Consider the following 14,899-nt stretch of genomic DNA (forward strand, 5'->3'; position numbering starts at 1 on the left):
TGTTTTTAGATTTTACACATGGATTCGAGAACTGCCCACATTATCACTAGACCTGATGTGAGGTTCTGAACTGTCCACCTACTTTTATTTAATCAGGAAGCCGATTGGTGCATTAGTCTTGCACGATTCACGTTTTGGTAGGGATTATTTTCCTTTCTGTCCGTTCCCGTGTTGCGTGGGTCTCGGTGCTACATACGTCAATCTGTATGCCAACTCCACCTTTTTTTAAAAATTTTGGTGCGATTACCTCCACCTAGGTAGATAACATATACAGTGCTTAGTGCCTCACGCTTTTCTTATATGTACATTTATCAAGCAGGCTATGCTGAGAATTAACAGCAATTTTGTCTACTCTAAAGGTATAGAGATATATCTAAGGATACACCTTACTCGATATTTTATGAATCACCTCAGCATCGATAGAAAACATTTCTGGTGTTGAATGCCGCACGTTTTTCTTAAATCTACATTCATAAAGCGGGCTACGCTAGGAGTTTACAGCTTATTCCTCTACCACTTAGACATTGAGGTGTGTGTAAAAATGCACCATACTCGATATTATATACATGGGGCGGATTTTTGGTCATCTTAACTTCAAAAACCCCTCTAATGCAGATTGTTTATCTATTTAAATAATTTCAAAACGGCGTTTATATTTCGCGCATTAGTTTAGTACACCGGCTCCTTTCGGTAAATGCGATAACATTAGATATCGGGGATGCCCGTTTCATTTAAGGTTTGCGCGTTGCTTTAAACTAGTGCCCTCACGCTGAACACACTCTTTACTCAGACCAACGGTCATACGGAAAAGATCAGAGTGCCGATCTCTATCTCACAGGCATCCATCCCCCTTACCTTGATTTTACGGTGCGGTCGTCCGGTCTCACTGGCTATCCCGTTATGATTGAGGACGTGTGTTTATTTTCGAGCTATATATACACACGCTAACCCATCTATTCCATGATTATTTGGAACACCTGAGTTGTCACAGTCAGAGGGCTTTCCAATTTGGCAGCCATGACGGTAGTTTTACCAGAACATGGAGAGCGTCCACATTAAAGGACGGACTACTCGATCAGTCGCACGTTTTCTACTTTCCCTTATTTTTTCTCTTAGAGTGAAAAAAAAGGAAAAAAAAAAACGACCAAAATGGCCGACAACACTATGTTAAATAACACAATTGCGATTACATGAAATTTGCTTTCTATCCATAAAAAAAAGCATACTAGGAATAGCGGTTTCTCGGAAATACCGTGAGTCTCTCTTTTTTAAAAACTGAGATGAATTGTCGAGAAAATTAAGGGAAAGTAGAAAACGTGCGACTGATCGAGTAGTCCGTCCTTTAATGTGGACGCTCTCCATGTTCTGGTAAAACTACCGTCATGGCTGCCAAATTGGAAAGCCCTCTGACTGTGACAACTCAGGTGTTCCAAATAATCATGGAATAGATGGGTTAGCGTGTGTATATATAGCTCGAAAATAAACACACGTCCTCAATCATAGAGACCGGACGACCGCACCGTAAAATCAAGGTAAGGGGGATGGATGCCTGTGAGATAGAGATCGGCACTCTGATCTTTTCCGTATGACCGTTGGTCTGAGTAAAGAGTGTGTTCAGCATGAGGGCACTAGTTTAAAGCAACGCGCAAACCTTAAATGAAACGGGTATCCCCGATATCTAATGTTATCGCATTTACCGAAAGGCGCCGGTGTACTAAACTAATGCGCGAAATATAAACGCCGTTTTTAAATTATTTAAATAGATAAACAATCTGCATTAGAGGGGTTTTTGAAGTTAAGATGACCAAAAATCCGCCCCATGTATATAATATCGAGTATGGTGCATTTTTACACACACCTCAATGTCTAAGTAGTAGAGGAATAAGCTGTAAACCCCTAGCGTAGCCCGCTTTATGAATGTAGATTTAAGAAAAACTTGCGGCATTCAACACCAGAAATGTTTTCTATCGATGCTGAGGTGATTCATAAAATATCGAGTAAGGTGTATCCTTAGATATATCTCTATACCTTTAGAGTAGACAAAATTGCTGTTAATTCTCAGCATAGCCTGCTTGATAAATGTACATATAAGAAAAGCGTGAGGCACTAAGCACTGTATATGTTATCTACCTAGGTGGAGGTAATCGCACCGAAATTTTTAAAAAAAGGTGGAGTTGGCATACAGATTGACGTATGTAGCACCGAGACCCACGCAACACGGGAACGGACAGAAAGGAAAATAATCCCTACCAAAACGTGAATCGTGCAAGACTAATGCACCAATCGGCTTCCTGATTAAATAAAAGTAGGTGGACAGTTCAGAACCTCACATCAGGTCTAGTGATAATGTGGGCAGTTCTCGAATCCATGTGTAAAATCTAAAAACATGTCTCTCTTATGTACAGATTCCCTGATTTAATGAGAGGGAGACGGAGTAACCAAAATCTATCACAACTCACGGATTTTGATGTGGCAATGTATAAAAGGACCACAGTGTAATGTGAGAAAACGTAGGTCTTTGTCAACAGTTATGAGATATAACTCCCCTGATAGTCTAAACAACTAACATTTGTTATGTATCTATTTTTAGATAAAGAAGATCTTTTTAAATAGTCCTGAAGAAGGTGTTCCAAAGGACAAATCACCGAAACGCGTCGACAAACTGTTTTTAATTGTAGTAATTAAATGTTTTTGTGTATTTTAAAAATTATGGTTTTTACAATGATTATGAATGTATGTGTATAATATGTTTTTGTGCTCAAAAGGATTTTTATAACTCTAAGTGATCATGCTTATGATGTTAGGATTTTAAATGTACTATGTAAATCACTGTATGAACGTACTTGTTTCCTTTTGAAAAAATTTAAATAAAAACAATATTTTGATACACTCTTTTGTTCGTTGTGGCTAAAATACACTGCTTGGTGTAACTGTTGTCTGGAAGAGGCCAGAGTAGACTTCAATGTCAATTTAGAACTCTAATACTCAGAAAGGAAATTTCTGTTTTTGTTGCTTTATTTCCCGGTCCTTTCTGGGTTGAATAGGGAAAACTCTCCCCTTTTTTTCCTAATATTTTGTTTCCCCATAATGTGTTTTGGCTCACCTTACTAACAGCTGCAGTTTAGAGGGGTGGCCCGCCCGACCACGGAGGACCACAGAGGCCCGCCCTTTGCCCGGGCTCTGCCCGCGCGCGTCCCGCGATGCGGGAGGCGTTTCCCGGTCTTAATGCGCCTCCGGGCCCGTTGGGCGCATCACTCCTGCTGCGCCTGCCCAGGTGGTGCTGGGAGTTGTGGTGCGCCCTGCTGCCGTTTCCCTCACGGCGCGGGGCTGGGCTGGTAAAGAAGATGCCGTTTCCCTCACGGCAGGGATTGTTAGAGTTGCAGCGATGTTGCACCGTTCCCCTCACGGCAGTGAGTAGCTCAGCTGCTATGCCCCCAGACTCGACCCGCGCTCCCCGGTCTTAATGCACCTCCGGGCGCGTTGGGCGCATCACTCGTGCTGCACCTGCCCAGGTGGTGCTGGGAGTTGTGGTGCGCCCTGCTACCGTTTCCCTCACGGCGCGGGGCTGGGCTGGTGAAGAAGATGCTGTTTCCCTCACGGCAGGGATTGTTAGAGTTGCGGCGATGTTGCACCGTTCCCCTCACGGCGGTGAGTAGCTCAGCTGTGTTTCTTGTAATATCGCTACGTGACATGTCAATTTAGCAGGATGGGCATAATACACGTTGTTTTTCAACTGGATTATGGATACCCTTAGCATTCCATGAGATAACATGTAATCCACTCATCGAAAAAGTGTTTAAAATTAAGCAAAAAAATACATGAAACTTAAAAGCAATAGATGAGTTGCAAAAGGCAAAATATCATTAAGCGGTGCTAGTCTAGAAAGGAACATAATCCAAAAAAGAGAGAAACAGATAAATGCCAGAAAATAAGGAAAAATTAGATTTTACGAAATAGGAAGTAAAATAAAACAGCTAGCCTGACGTACCCAATTAAACATACCAGGTAGGAAATAGTAAAAAGCCATTAAAACAATAACGTAAAGACAAAAATAAGCTGCAGTAAAATAAAGGGTATATAACAAAGGGAAAAAAGTGGAGAAAAATGAGGGGATGAAGGGGATAGGCACGAGAGGCATAGGAAGAACACAGTATCTCTTGAAATGTAATTGAAGAGAAGATGACAAAAATCCAAAAGACTTTAGTCATAATATTCACACACAAAGGAAAAAACACAGATATAGGGGGGCTAAAAGGCAACAAATAATCAGAAAACTATAATAATGAGACGTAAACATATGTAACACAATGGAAGGGAACTTACCAAACATTGAGGTAGACAACACAATGGATTGAAGCATTCAGAACTAAAACAGATGAACAACACAAATGAGGGCATCAGCGTTGAACAAGAAAGGAAGGGGAGACCTGTAGAACAAAAGAAAGAAGATGTAAGAATACAAATAATTTGTACTCAGTTCCATAGCTTCTCCCTTGTAAACGTGGATACATTTCCTAAGCTCTGCAGGATCCTCAAAAGTGAAAGTTCTCTTCTTGTAGGTGACTTTGAAGAAACAGGGATGAATAAGACCGTAGCAGGCATTCATGGATCGCAGCATTGGTCTGAGGTCCAGAAACTCATTTTGGCGAATGGCAGTAGGCTTAGAGACATCTTGACTGGAGAAAATGTTATGACTGTACTAAAGCATCTGTTTATGTTGCTTAGCTGCATTGAGAATCACCATTAGATCAGAGTATAATAGGAAATATGCAATGATTTCCGGCGGCGTGTTTGAGGATGATGCATTCTGGGGACCAATCCTGTATGCCCTTTGAATATTAAGGTCAGTGGATTTTGGCAAACCAACTATGTGAGGGACGTGAATCTTCAAAAAGGAGATTATATCCGAACTACCTTCAGATCCTTCCGGAATTCCATAAACACGTAGGTTGTTGCCTGTTTTGATTTTCTAAATCTTCTGTGGTTTTCTTCAAGTGCAAAACCTCTCGAGAAAGAATGCTCACTTTGGCAACAACATCTTGTGTGTCGGTAATCTTTTGTTCTATATCCGAAAGCCTTGAATCCCAACCAGACAAGTTCTCCTCAATTCTTTGAAGTGTCACAGTAGCATATGTCAGAAAACGTTGATTATGGCGCAATTCGTCCATAATGTCTTCCAAAGTCAGTGGAAGTGGTGATTTTGTTGGAGAGGACGGGTATTTTTGACACATTTGTTGGTGTTGCCAGCCAATTCTTTGTGACCAGTAGTACTGGGAACTGGAAAAACAGAGATAATGCAGCGGAATGAATAGGAAGAGACATTATTTACAGAAGGAAAATTAAATGAATTCCTCACATGGGCTATAATTAATTTCCAATTACTTATTCTAATTTAGAAACAAACACCCAAATGTAGTCCAAACGAATATTTTTATATATATTTTGAATAGGGCAATACAAACAGTTATATATACACAAATTATATATTCAAAAAACAACAACAACAACAATACATATATCTGTACATGAACATCATTCCTTGTTACCTTATTTGATATTATAGATGCGGAGAGATCCCAAATAATCATTATCAATGGCATTCCGTAAAAAAGAAAGAAGATAGCCCTAAGAATAACGCACAACAGAGGGGAAATTTTAACCCTCTGTCTGAATTGGAATGTGCAATAGTTTCTTTTCAATTCATTTAAACTTTGGCAGGGCTTTTCCAAATTGTGGAGTTGATGCATTTCAGCTCATATGTTTTGGGCCTCATCAGGAAAAGGGCAAAAGGAAACCTACAATAAACAGACATTGGTCACCCGTAGTTTTATGATCAACCAGAATCTTTGATAACCATTGTGAGGAAAGCACTAAAAGCAGAGCATTTAAATCAACTGGAGACTGTGTGTGGAATTAGCCAAACCAACTGTGCAACATAACCAAATGGTCTTGACCACATTCTCAATGCAACCGTACCTTTTTAATGTTTTTAATGCTCAGCACAGGTTTGTTTTAACATGCTTTAGGCTAAATATATTCCACCGCCTGATAGGTTTCCCAACTGTTACTAATTTATCCAATGCTTTACCGCCTTGCCACTGTGATAATGTGGCTAAAAAATCAACAATACATATAGTGTTCTTTTGCAAATTCTATACAGACTTGAGAAGATCTTTTATTATACCTTTACTGAATGTTTTAAATTTTAAACAATGCAGGCCAGCATTTTTATACTTGCAACTTCTTCAAAATTGTTATAATTGCGTGGTTCTGGCAAGGTTTCTTAGAACAACTCAAACGAGAAAAAGTTGATACCTGCGGTATGCAAAAGTGTGACATGTATTTTAAGTATCTTTATTCTTATTGTATCATATGTGTTTATTAATGAATTTTAGTTTCTATGTACTCTTTTATGATACAAATTTATAAGGAAATTGAAACTGACCAAAATCTTTGCCAAAAATAAGAATCAACCAAAACCAACAACCAGGAAAGAACCAGAAACCAATATAACAATTGACCAGATACCTGATTTAGTAATATTCTATGAATTAATGATGGACAAAGGAGAAAACCAGGCAACTACAAGCCAGGTACAGGATAACCTGGAAATAAACACATGTGGACATCCAACAACAAACCTGCTGAGCAAATCCAAATTCTGCCCCAACCTACCACCAGGCAACAGGATTGATATATCATGATCTTGTGATATCATATCTGGATTAATTAAAAACACCAATGTAAAGCAAAAAGAAAACTTAACAAAGGGTGAACAGACGGCTCTTGCAGAATTAATGGACTACGACACCATTGAAATAAAACCAGCTGATAAGGGTGGTACATTGTCATAGTAGACAAGTCCCACTATATCAAGGAGGCAAAAAGACAACTGAATGACACCAGCAAATATACAACATTAACAAGCAATTCCATCAATGAAATGACAATAGATTACCAACAAAGAATTAAAAAATGGAAAGAACTATGCATCTTCAATGATGAAGAAGCTAGCTATCTGATGGTGAACAATCCAATTATACTGACCTTACTTCCTACCTAACACTAGTAAAGCCACAAGGAAGGCCAATCATTTCAAGCTATGGCTCTCTATTTGAAAATGTATCAAGATACATTGACAACACTCTAGCACCAATGGTAACAGCACTTAACTCATTTCTAAAAGACACAGGGGATTTCCTGAAACATCTCACAAATATCACATGGCACAGTGGCCTGCTACTGGCAACCATTGACGTAGTATCTCTGTATACATCCATCAGTCATGAAGTGGGCATGATGGCTATGAAATACTTCTTAGCACAACGCAACATCCAGTATCTAGAGCAGTCTGAAGCCATACTGGAAATGATGGAGCTATGCCTATGAAATAACATATTCCTGTTTGATAAACAATTGTACTCGCACTATGAGGGTAAACAAAGGAGTTATCCCATCTTCGGTATCTCTCCACTATAAACAAACTCACAATAAGAAAACAAGATGGTCTAACTAATTTTTCTCAAAAATATGTGCAGGTTAGGGGAATGGACAATTCATCTTTTAAATATGAGAACCCTCGCTCACCCAAGGGTGACATGCTTGATTATTAGGTTCCCTCTTGCAACTGCGCCTGGAAGGTGCACAGTGTGGGCTACAACTCCCCCGCAGGAGAGGAGCGTGAGGAGTTTTAGGTCATCCAATGTCCATAATTCCAAAATAAATTAACACATAGTCATTTTATGCCAACACAGCACAAGACATGGCTAACTAATCACCAAAAGGATTCATGAAATGTGAGAAGTTCAAAGCATGTACCATTGGAAAAAGGATAAAACAACTGAGAGACCACATGTGAAACCAACTACTTGGTCTACATGATAACCTGGGACTGTGGCAAACAATACAACCATCTGCCCACTGAGAAACATAATTTTGGAGCACATCAGGGCAATCAAAAATAGCGACACCAACTCTGCGATTACCAAACATTTTGAGACACATGACAGGTACACCTGGAAAAACATACAATACAGCAGAATCACACATGTCCCAACTCATGAAAGGGTAGGAGACAGAACTTTGAAATGAAAATGTCTTGAATCGAAACTCCTCATCAAACTGAGACCTAAACAACCGAGGGGGATGAACGCGGACGAGGATCTGTTTGTACATCTATGATAACCCAATGCTTAAAACCAAAAGATCGGAATGGGAAATATAGACTTTTAAGTTGTGAAGCAATTGAACCACACAAAAAGAATGAAAGGCCCATAAAGGAGGAGGAGGTCACTAAGGTGAGACAATCACCCAAAAGAGGGGCCCATTCATCATGTCCACAACACTTTTATTGGACTGTCCAGTGAGAAAGCATTTAGGAACAAACACAGACGGGACTTGTACCAACCGATGACCCATCAGCCACTTAGTTGAAACTCCCAAATGGAAACAATTTCCAAAACACAACAAACTAATCTCTCTTTGTGGACTATCTAATAGAGATTATATATTCAAATGGACTATAGAATGCATGTTGGTTCGTAAGACACTGCATAGAGTCACTAAGACTATGTATATACATGGTGAGCAAAACCCACTGATATCCCTGCTCCTATACCACATATATAGATGGTAATTGCATTCACACTCAAATATAGGAAGTGTGAAACTTAAAGAGGATGTAATGTAACACTGTAAATATTTGTAAATATATGTAGATAATAATGTTTGAAAAAACTAAAGAAAACTACACATCCCAGAATGCCTCATTATGGGCACATGGGAAAGTAGTATAAATTGAAAGTGTAAACAGACTTCCCTAACCGTGAAGAAGCTTATATGGTGAAACACGTTGGTAGTGGTGGTAAATAAAACCATTCCAAACAGTACTACTGGAGTGCGACATCAATTTTGTTATGGAATATAATATTGGGGCAGGATTCCGCCCACCAAAGATGCCAGCACTGGACAAGGGAGTGCACTGTCTCTGGGAATTAGTGGTTTTGAGATGCATATATATATGAAATATTGTTTGGCTGACTCTGTAATAATGTTGAAGTATGTATTTGCTGCAACCTTATAATATAACTCATGATTGTAATTTCTTTTGCTTGTAATGTACAATTGTATTTCCCTAGAAATCTGAAACTAGTTTGCATCACAAATTAATATGTTTTAAATCTCTCAGAATGTAATATGCCCTATGCTATTACTATAAATCGTAGAGATTGAGCTAATGTGTGTATATTTTTGGGTTAATATCAAACTCATGAAAATCCTTATTTGCATTGATTAATATAGCTTTTGTGTCAATTTAAGGTAGCGTTCTAACATTTTGCGATGTATTGTGTTACTTTTCGTACACAAATCTACACAAATCATAGCTGCGTAACAATGCTCTATAAAAGTAGTTGCACGTCACGTTAATGTCAAGTAAACTCACACAATACAAGATTTATAAAATTACCACAATTTTCCTACATGTTTACCTACATATGCTACATATGTTATCATTTGTGTATGTGCATATGATTTCTAAAATAAATATTTTATCTATAAACAATATATATCTATATTATACCAATAATTTTCAATTGTAACAGTCTCACTATTTGTATTTCCAGATGGTAATAGTAACTACATACATTGAATATCTCTTTACCTTTGAAAAACATTTTTATTTATGTTATCGTTTTTCAATCATTAAACACAATATGTAAAAAATAAGGCCATGCAAATGTCCCATGTATTGCAGTTTTTTGTCCTAGGAGCAGATGCAGCCATTACCATTAACCTATATAATAACTTGCTTGAAGCATCAGTTCGAAATAGGGGGTGTCATCATTTTCTGTTGGCGCACAGGTCCAAAATGTTCACAGAAATGGGTTTTGCTGTTCCAGTTTTATGTCTTACACAAACTTGCGGGAGGTGATGACTCGTGACCCATACCTATTCACTTCTGTCCAAATTCTAAAGGGTAAGTATACAACTCTGCTAGAAAATTATTTTTCCCCTACTGATAACTATGCCACAGTGGACCACAATTACTAAATGAAAAAGGTAGAAACCATTCATTCAATGTACATCAGCCTGTGACAGAGGAGGCTCATTTGTCAATAAATAATTGCCTCCCCATCTTTCTGACACATGGAGTAAAACAACACAGCAGATTCTGCCCATTTATAAGCTGTGTGATCATTTTTCACACATAATTAAGAGTAATCCCTATCTGAGTGCCAGTTTGAAGATTATTAAGGATTAATAATTATTCACTGTGAACATCTGCCGTTGAAATTAATGTATTGTGTAAAATAAATTAAAGGCTTAAATGTATTAAAACATTTAGTTGTGATGTGAAGCTGTTCTCAAAATACATGTATGTGGTCCCTAGGTATGCTCTTATCATAAATTAATTTCAAACTACTTGTAAATTGTAAACAATTGCATTGGCTTAGCTGGTGGGTGCAGCCCCCACAAGGTACAGAAGAAGGATCTACTTGCAGAAGGAGGCTCTACTCGCAGCGGCACAACAAAGAAGCCTATGGGGCCTATCTTCAGTGAAGGGACCCAGTGATTCATAGTGTGTTGGTGTAGTCACTTCTGTCTAGGACTCTCACCCTGAGCTACAAGTGAGGCAGGGGGTGGAGGACTTTATCTGGCAGACTTCTTGTGGGTACACTTCTGGTCTAATGGTTGGACAGATACCCTGGTGAGTGTGTGTGGAAGTGGGTTGCCTGCAATGGTTGTACTAGGCGGCCAGTTGAGCCCCGTCCAAAGGAAGGGGACCATGTGCTTGAGTCTGGGATCATGTTAGCTACAACTGTTAGGGAGGTTAGCTTTGGCCTGTGTAAGATCTGGGGGTCTCCAGTTGGCAATGGTATTCCCTTTGTCCAAATAGGGACCCTTACTTCTAAGTCAGGATAAGGGGATTACACTCCTTAATAACCCCTGCTCACCCCCTTGGAAGCTTGGCACGAGCAGACAGGCTTATCTCAGATGCAGTGTGTTAAGCAATTGTGAATATACACAATAATACAGTGAAAACACTACAGATGGACACAACACATGTTTTATAAAAAATAAGTATGCTTTATATAGTCTTAAACACAAGACCACACATGACAAAAATCCACATTACTACACTTAAGAATGCTTAAAGATGATAAAAGTTGCTTAGTTCAAATTGATGGTAAATACGACAAAGTTCTCAACAAAGTACCAGGATGCATAACGCAAAGTAAACAAAAGGCTCGCAAAAGGGGAGATGCATCGGTTCCGTGATCCGGGGGAGATGATGTGTCATGCCTCAATGATTGCGCAGAGTAGGGGCTGCGTCGTTATCCTTACCGGTGCGGAGGTGATGCGTAGATTCTCGGCTTGCGTGCTCGTTGCGGTTCGCAAGATGGTGCCTTGATGCGATGCGATGATCCGGTTGCGATGCGAAAAAATGGCGCCCTTGATGCAGGGATGCGATGATGATGTGATGATGCCCTGGCAGCCTAGCGACAACTCTGTAATTTGGAGCCACGACAGGCCCTGTGACACGCTTCTCCGGGGATGCGATGGCGACTCTCTCGATGGTGTCACTCTCCTCCGGTGATGCGACAGCAGGCAGCTTCGATGAACACACGCTTCCAGGGAGATACGGCAAAGGCTCACTTCTCCGACAATGCGATGATTTCAGCTGCGGTGGCGACACGCTTCTTTTCGATGCGTCGCACTTCCAGGTCCCAGCGGCACGCAAGTGTCTGGAGTCAGAATTCCCAGCAAGGAACTTCAGTGGGGAGCTAGAGGTGAAGTCTTTTGGCCCGGAGACTTCAGCAGGAGGCAGGCACAGTTCAAGCCCTCGGAGAATATTCTGTAGATGAAAGTCCTAACAAAGTTACTCCTCCGTTCCCTTGGCAATGAAGCAACCACTGCAGGCCAACCCAGAAAACAGCACATTGGCAGAGGGGCAGTACAACTCCTGCAGCTTCCTTGGTTCTTCTCCTTGGCAAAAGGTTTCTTGTTCCAGAAGTGATCTAATTTCTTGGGATCAGGGTCCCAATATTTATACCCCAAAATTATTTGTTCTCTGAAGGCAGAGAGGCCTCTGCCTAGTCCCAACCAATTCCTGAGCACTTTGTTTACATGACTCTCTTCTTCCTTTCATTGTGCAGGGCAGAGACATCAGACACCCCACAGGAGGTGGAGCCAGCACAGGGGAGGGAAGATACAGCTCTGGAACACTCTGTTGACATGATTCCTCCTCTACTTTCACAGTGCAGGGCAGAGACATTAGACAAGCCACAGGAGGTGGAACCAACATTGTAGAGGGAAGGCCCAGTCCTATTCAGGTCCAAGGTGCACCTCCTCCCTCCCATCTTGATGCATATCTCTCTATTCACGGCTGGGCTGCCCCAGCCTGTCTCCTGGAATCCCCCAGCCCTGTCACTCACAAACCCAGACAAGTAATACACAACCTAGCAGAGGCAGGCCTGGCTAGTTAGGCAAGAAAATACCTACTTTCTAAAAGTGGTAGTTTCAAACACAGAATATTAAAACCAACTTTACAGGCATACTAAATTCGAATTACTACCATGTTCCCTGAGTCAGTTAGGATTATAAGAATGTAATAATCTACCTGCCCATTCTGGCCTATGGAGAACACGTAGCCTTCAATAGTGAAAAACGGAAATGGCTGTAATTCACTATTAGAACATGCTACACACATCGGAGCATGTCCTACCTTATACTTACAATGCACCTTGCCCTTGGGCCTACCATAGGGCTGTCTAATATGAAGCAAAGGGAAGGTTTAGGGACTGGCAAGTGGGTGCACTTGGCCAAGTCGATATGGAAGTGCTAGACTGCACATATGCCTTGCAATGGCAGGCCTGAGACACACTTAACAAGCTGCTTCTGTGGGTGGCAAAACCAGTTCTGCAAGCCCACCAGCAGCATTTCATTTACAAGTCCTGGGCACACATGGTGCACTGTACTAGGGGCTGGCAGGTAAATCAAATAACTCAATCATGGAACAACCAATTAGTACATCAACTTAACATAGGAAGCACTTGCACTGTGCCACTGATTAGCAGTGGCACAGTGCCCAACGCATAAAACCAGCAAAAACATATCAACACAGAGGAGGCAATCCACCAAAATTGAAGGGAGTCTCACATCAATGATGCCAGGTCTATCATGTGTCCCCTCCAGCTGAAATGTGGGGAGAACTACCCTTCCCCTTGGGGATTCTCTTCACTAAGGTGGAAAAATTTGGACAGACCATCATCGTTGGCGTGTTCTGTATCAGGGTGGTGTTTCACTGTAAAGTCCATACCCTGTAGGGAAATGGACCACCTCAACAACTTTGAGTTCTCACCCCTCATCTGCATCAGCCATCTGAGGGGCCTGTGGTCGGTCTGAACGAGGAAGTGAGTCCGAAACAAGAATGGTCTCAACTTCTTCATTCCCAAACCACAGCAAATGCCTGACGCTCAATTGCACTCCACCTCTGTTCCCGGGAAAGTAACCTCCTACTGATGAAGGCTACAGGTGGTCCAGGCCCTCTTCATTAATCTGTGATAGAACAGCCCTCACACCATGCTCTAAAACGTCTGTCTTGTCAATTAATTATTTTTAGAAGTTGGGCGCCTGAAGCACAGGTGCTGTGCACATGGCAGTCTTCAGGGCGTCAAAAGCCTTCTGCCAGATGTCAGTCCAGGTCACTTTGTTGGGCTGCTTCCCTGAAGTCAGCTCAGTCAAGGGTGCAACAATGTTGCCATACCCCTTGACAAACCTCCTGTAGTACCCTGTAAGTCCTAAAAAGGCACTCACCTGTGAATTAGTCTCTGGGGGTTTCCATGCCAGGGTGGTATCAATCTTAGGTTGTAGGGGCACCACCAGGCCGCTTCCTACCTGGTGACCTAAGTACACCACGGAACCCTGCCCGATCTGGCACTTACTCGCCTTGATCGTGAGGCCAGTCTTGCGCAGTGCCATCAACACTTCTACCCATTCTGAACACTGCAATGTCATCCAGGTAGGCGGCACTGAAATCCTCCAGTCCAGCCAACACCTGGTTAACTAACCTCTGAAAGGGGGCAGGTGCATTCTTAGTCCCAAAGGGTATAACCTGGAATTGGTAGTGCCCATCTGGTCTGGAGAATGCTGACCTCTCCTTAGCCCCATCAGTCAAGGCGATCTGCCAGTACCCAGATGTCAAATCAAACGTACTGAGTTGCGGTGCAGCCCCTACCCGATCAATGAGCTCATCAGCTCTGGGGATGTGGTGTGCATCAGTCCTGGTGACTGAATTGCGCCCTCTGTAGACCACACAGAACCGGAGTTCAGGTGTGGCACCTGACGAGGCAGCCTTTGGGACCAAGACCACTGGGCTGGCCCAAAGACTGTTTGAGGACTTAAGGACCCCTAAAGCAAACATCTTGGAGATTTCTTCCTTAATGTAAGCCCTAACCTTGTCAGTCACTCTGTAAGCCTTGTGCTTCATAGGAGGACTGTCGCCAGTGTCCACATCATGGACGCACTACTCTGTGACAGAGGGAACCAAGGAAAATAGATCAGAGAATTGCCACAACAGCTGGCGACAATCTTGCTGCTGATCAGGGGTCAGTGTGGCAGAGAGGCTGACACCATCCACTGACCCATCTTGCTCTGATGTAGACAGGAGGTCAGGAAGAGGCTTGGTCGTCTACTCCATTCCATCATCCATTGCTAGGAGCATGCCCACTTCGGACCTTTCTAAGTGGGTCTTCAGGCGGTTCACATGCAGGACCCGCATGGGGTTCCTGGGAGACTGCAAGTTCACCAGATAAGTGGCATCACTCTTGCGCTCCACCACCTCATATGGACCGGTCCACCTGTCCTGGAGAGCACAAGGCTCCACAGGGGCCATGAC

The sequence above is a fragment of the Lissotriton helveticus genome, chromosome 4_1 (assembly GCF_964261635.1).
Source record: "Lissotriton helveticus chromosome 4_1, aLisHel1.1, whole genome shotgun sequence".
In the NCBI taxonomy this organism is placed as follows: domain Eukaryota; kingdom Metazoa; phylum Chordata; class Amphibia; order Caudata; family Salamandridae; genus Lissotriton; species Lissotriton helveticus.